Source organism: Oncorhynchus masou, chromosome 19 (assembly GCF_036934945.1).
Source record: "Oncorhynchus masou masou isolate Uvic2021 chromosome 19, UVic_Omas_1.1, whole genome shotgun sequence".
Classification (NCBI taxonomy): domain Eukaryota; kingdom Metazoa; phylum Chordata; class Actinopteri; order Salmoniformes; family Salmonidae; genus Oncorhynchus; species Oncorhynchus masou.
The window spans coordinates 35089956-35095955 of record NC_088230.1 but is presented as its reverse complement, the minus strand read 5'-3'; the positions used below and the strand labels follow the sequence as shown (position 1 = coordinate 35095955).

The window sequence follows — 6000 nt, the reverse complement described above, 5'->3', positions numbered from 1 at the left end:
AATAATAATAATAATAATAATAATAATAATAATAATAATAATAATAATAATAATAATAATAATAATAATAATAATAATAATAATAATAATAATAATAATAATAATAATAATAATAATAATAATAATAATAATAATAATAATAATAATAATAATAATAATAATAATAATAATAATAATAATAATAATAATAATAATAATAATAATAATAATAATAATAATAATAATAATAATAATAATAATAATAATAATAATAATAATAATAATAATAATAATAATAATAATAATAATAATAATAATAATAATAATAATAATAATAATAATAATAATAATAATAATAATAATAATAATAATAATAATAATAATAATAATAATAATAATAATAATAATAATAATAATAATAATAATAATAATAATAATAATAATAATAATAATAATAATAATAATAATAATAATAATAATAATAATAATAATAATAATAATAATAATAATAATAATAATAATAATAATAATAATAATAATAATAATAATAATAATAATAATAATAATAATAATAATAATAATAATAATAATAATAATAATAATAATAATAATAATAATAATAATAATAATAATAATAATAATAATAATAATAATAATAATAATAATAATAATAATAATAATAATAATAATAATAATAATAATAATAATAATAATAATAATAATAATAATAATAATAATAATAATAATAATAATAATAATAATAATAATAATAATAATAATAATAATAATAATAATAATAATAATAATAATAATAATAATAATAATAATAATAATATTAATCAATAATAATACTAATATTAATCTCTCCCTCTCCCTCTCTCCCTCCCTCTCTCCCTCTCCCTCCCTCTCTCTCCTCTCCCCCTCTCTCCCTCTCCCTCTCTCCTCTCCCTCCGCTGGATGGAATGCAGTGCATCTGGGGAAGGCATCCAGAGAAAACAAACCTCTGTTCTGCTAACGGGCCAGGTGGCCTTGACAACACGCCAGGTGGCCTTGACAACACGCCAGCTGGTAAGATGTGACTCACAGTGGGAAGCTATGACACTAACGTCTAATCCTCTGTATAAAGTCCTCTCATTATGGGGACTCTGGTTTCCTCTACAGTCTGTCCCAATATCCAATATCCACACTAGATTATCCCACTACTTACAGTAGTATAAAGTCATGAATACTCACTAATGTGATAATCTGATTATGGTGACAACTTCCTGGTTATCCTCCTGCTGAGAGAGGCCCTGGGTCTACCCAATATCTACACTGACCCACTACTTACAGTGATTTCATTGGCCAGACACACTCCTTCTCCTTGCCAAAGTCATTATAGAGTAGCTACATGACAGGGACACGTTTATAATGATGTAAAAGGACAACGTTTTGACTGTTAGAACAGTGAACCAGTGTAATAACTCACACGTCTCTTGAGGGGTCCTATACGGGAGGCTTTAGCGTCAGGCGTCTGGTAGGACAGCCACAGCCCTGAAGCCACATGCATGACGAAGCAGGCTGAGTCTCCGTACTTGATCTCTGCTACTCCCATGCCTTCAATGTCCCGGTTCTTCGTACCAGACTCAATCTTTTCCTGTGGGAGAGAGACACACACACACACACACGCAGACATACACACAAACAGACACACACGAACGTGTAGGCACGCACACATATACACACGGGGCACACACACACACGCACACACACACACACACACACACACACACACACACACACACACACACACACACACACACACACACACACACACACACACACACATTCAGGCCTCATCAGAGATAGCTTCAGGCTGCTAAGTACAGCAGAGAGTAGCTATAGACCAGCTGGTATAGAGGGAAACAGATTAAAGACCAGCAGGTTTAGAGAGAAACAGACTAAAGACCAGCAGGTATAGAGGGAAACAGACTAAAGACCAGCAGGTATAGAGGGAAACAGATTAAAGGCCAGCAGGTATAGAGGGAAACAGATTTAAAGACCAGCTGGTATAGAGGGAAACAGATTAAAGACCAGCTGGTATAGAGGGAAGCAGATTAAATACTAGCTGGTATAGAGGGAAACAGATTAAAGGCCAGCAGGTATAGAGGCAAACATATTAAAGACCAGCTGGTATAGAGGGAAACAGATTACAGACCAGCTGGTATAGAGGGAAACAGATTAAATACCAGCTGGTATAGAGGGAAACAGATTACAGACCAGCTGGTATCGAGGGAAACAGATTAAAGACCAGCTGGTAAAGAGGGAAGCAGATTAAAGACCAGCTGGCATAGAGGGAAACAGATTACACACCAGCTGGTATAGAGGGAAACAGATTAAAGACCAGCTGGTATAGAGGGAAACAGATTAAAGACCAGCTGGTATAGAGAGAAACAGATTAAAGACCAGCTGGTATAGAGGGAAGCAGATTAAAGACCAGTAGGTATAGAGGGAAACAGATTCAAGACCAGCTGGTATAGAGGGAAACAGATTAAAGGCCAGCAGGTATAGAGGGAAACAGATTTAAAGACCAGCTGGTATAGAGGGAAACAGCTTAAAGACCAGCTGGTATAGAGGGAAGCAGATTAAATACCAGCTGGTATAGAGGGAAACAGATTAAAGACCAGCTGGTATTTAGGGAAACAGATTAAAGACCCGCTGGTATAGAGGGAAACAGATTAAAGACCAGCTGGTATAGAGAGAAACAGATTACAGACCAGCTGGTATAGAGGGAAGCAGATTAAAGACCAGCTGGTATAGAGGGAAACAGATTAAAGACTAGCTGGTATAGAGGGACACAGATTAAAGGCCAGCAGGTATAGAGGCAAACATATTAAAGACCAGCTGGTATAGAGGGAAACAGATTACAGACCAGCTGGTATAGAGGGAAACAGATTAAATACCAGCTGGTATAGAGGGAAACAGATTACAGACCAGCTGGTATCGGGAAACAGATTAAAGACCAGCTGGTATAGAGGGAAGCAGATTAAAGACCAGCTGGCATAGAGGGAAACAGATTACACACCAGCTGGTATAGAGGGAAACAGATTAAAGACCAGCTGGTATAGAGGGAAACAGATTAAAGACCAGCTGGTATAGAGAGAAACAGATTAAAGACCAGCTGGTATAGAGGGAAGCAGATTAAAGACCAGTAGGTATAGAGGGAAACAGATTCAAGACCAGCTGGTATAGAGGGAAACAGATTAAAGGCCAGCAGGTATAGAGGGAAACAGATTTAAAGACCAGCTGGTATAGAGGGAAACAGCTTAAAGACCAGCTGGTATTTAGGGAAACAGATTAAAGACCAGCTGGTATAGAGGGAAACAGATTAAAGACCAGCTGGTATAGAGAGAAACAGATTACAGACCAGCTGGTATAGAGGGAAGCAGATTAAAGACCAGCTGGTATAGAGGGAAACAGATTAAAGACTAGCTGGTATAGAGGGACACGGATTAAAGGCCAGCAGGTATAGAGGCAAACATATTAAAGACCAGCTGGTATAGAGGGAAACAGATTACAGACCAGCTGGTATAGAGGGAAACAGATTAAATACCAGCTGGTATAGAGGGAAACAGATTACAGACCAGCTGGTATCGAGGGAAACAGATTAAAGACCAGCTGGTATAGAGGGAAGCAGATTAAAGACCAGCTGGCATAGAGGGAAACAGATTACACACCAGCTGGTATAGAGGGAAACAGATTAAAGACCAGCTGGTATAGAGGGAAACAGATTAAAGACCAGCTGGTATAGAGAGAAACAGATTAAAGACCAGCTGGTATAGAGGGAAGCAGATTAAAGACCAGCTGGTATAGAGAGAAACAGATTAAAGACTAGCTGGTATAGAGGGAAGCAGATTAAAGACCAGTAGGTATAGAGGGAAACAGATTCAAGACCAGCTGGTATAGAGGGAAACAGATTAAAGGCCAGCAGGTATAGAGGGAAACAGATTTAAAGACCAGCTGGTATAGAGGGAAACAGCTTAAAGACCAGCTGGTATAGAGGGAAGCAGATTAAATACCAGCTGGTATAGAGGGAAACAGATTAAAGACCAGCTGGTATTTAGGGAAACAGATTAAAGACCCGCTGGTATAGAGGGAAACAGATTAAAGACCAGCTGGTATAGAGAGAAACAGATTACAGACCAGCTGGTATAGAGGGAAGCAGATTAAAGACCAGCTGGTATAGAGGGAAACAGATTAAAGACCAGCTGGTATAGAGGGAAGCAGATTAAAGACCAGCTGGTATAGAGGGAAACAGATTAAAGGCCAGCAGGTATAGAGGCAAACATATTAAAGACCAGCTGGTATAAAGGGAAACAGATTACAGACCAGCTGGTATAGAGGGAAACAGATTAAATACCAGCTGGTATAGAGGGAAACAGATTACAGACCAGCTGGTATCGAGGGAAACAGATTAAAGACCAGCTGGTATAGAGGGAAGCAGATTAAAGACCAGCTGGTATAGAGGGAAACAGATTACACACCAGCTGGTATAGAGGGAAACAGATTAAAGACCAGCTGGTATCGAGGGAAACAGATTAAAGACCAGCTGGTATAGAGAGAAACAGATTAAAGACCAGCTGGTATAGAGGGAAGCAGATTAAAGACCAGTAGGTATAGAGGGAAACAGATTAAAGACCAGCTGGTATAGAGGGAAACAGATTCAAGACCAGCTGGTATAGAGGGAAACAGATTAAAGACCAGCTGATATAGAGGGAAACAGATTAAAGACCAGTTTATATAGAGGGAAACAGATTAAAGACCAGCTGGTATAGAGGGAAACAGATTAAAGACCAGCTGGTATAGAGGGAAACAGATTAAAGACCAGCTGGTATAGAGGGAAACAGATTAAAGACCAGCTGGTATAGAGGGAAGCAGATTAAAGATCACACAGCAAGAAGCGTTCTGGATATCAACACATAATAGTTAAATGGAAGAGGAATGGGGAAGAGAAAAATGGAGGGAGAGCGAGAGACTGAAAGGTGGACAGACAATATTGAGAATATTAGAGACAGAGAGAAACAGAGAGAGACAGAAATGAGTATATGAATAACAGAAGAAAATAGATATGTCTCTAGAATGACCAGAATCATAAACCATTGAGGCATCTTGATAAATGTCCCTTCAGACCTAACTGTTCCTATTAGCCCTGAGGAACATGACAACTATATTATTATGAGTTTATCAGTCTGGCTGGGAGAACGTCAATATATTACATTGTCCGTGTGTGTGTGTGTGTGTGTGTGTGTGTGTGTGTGTGTGTGTGTGTGTGTGTGTGTGTGTGTGTGTGTGTGTGTGTGTGTGTGTGTGAGAGAGAGAGAGAGAGAGAGAGAGAGAGAGAGAAAGTGTGTATGCAGGTGTATGCCTGTGTGTGTGTGCATTTGTGTGCATGCGTGTGTGTGTGTGTGTATGGTTGTGTGTTACGGCCAGCACGGACGTCATTAATTACAGATATGTCTCACGGAAGAGTATTTCAATTAGAACTATTGCAGAAGGAGACGGCTATTAGATATTTCATATGTCTCGATTTATTATGTAATTATATAATGTTATCTGACTCATGCTGTGGCAGTAAATCATCATCTAGCAACATGGAGCAGACAGCAATATGTCTCTGGATCCCTCAGACAGACAGTCAGTCTCCCTCTTGTTTGCTTCTTCATATCGTTCCTGGCCATGTACTGTGGTCCTAGAATGCAATGAAGGTTCTGCTATAGAACTAGAATGAATTCTAATTCCATGAGTTCCGTATACACTTTGGCGGTGTGACTTGGTTGTAGTGTATTGACAGTGTGACTTGGTTGTGTTGTATTGACAGTGTGACTTGGTTGTGTTGTATTGACAGTGTGACTTGGTTGTGTTGTATTGACGGTGTGACTTGGTTGTATTGTATTGACAGTGTGACTTGGTTGTATTGTATTGACAGTGTGACTTGGTTGTGTTGTATTGACGGTGTGACTTGGTTCTGTTGTATTGGCGGTG

General features: G+C 37.7%; 1 pseudogene; it reads right to left on the bottom strand.

The window, feature by feature from the left end:
• The window catches only part of LOC135506227 (ryanodine receptor 3-like), a 250423-nt pseudogene that overhangs the window by 174521 nt on the left and 69902 nt on the right, over positions 1–6000 (bottom strand).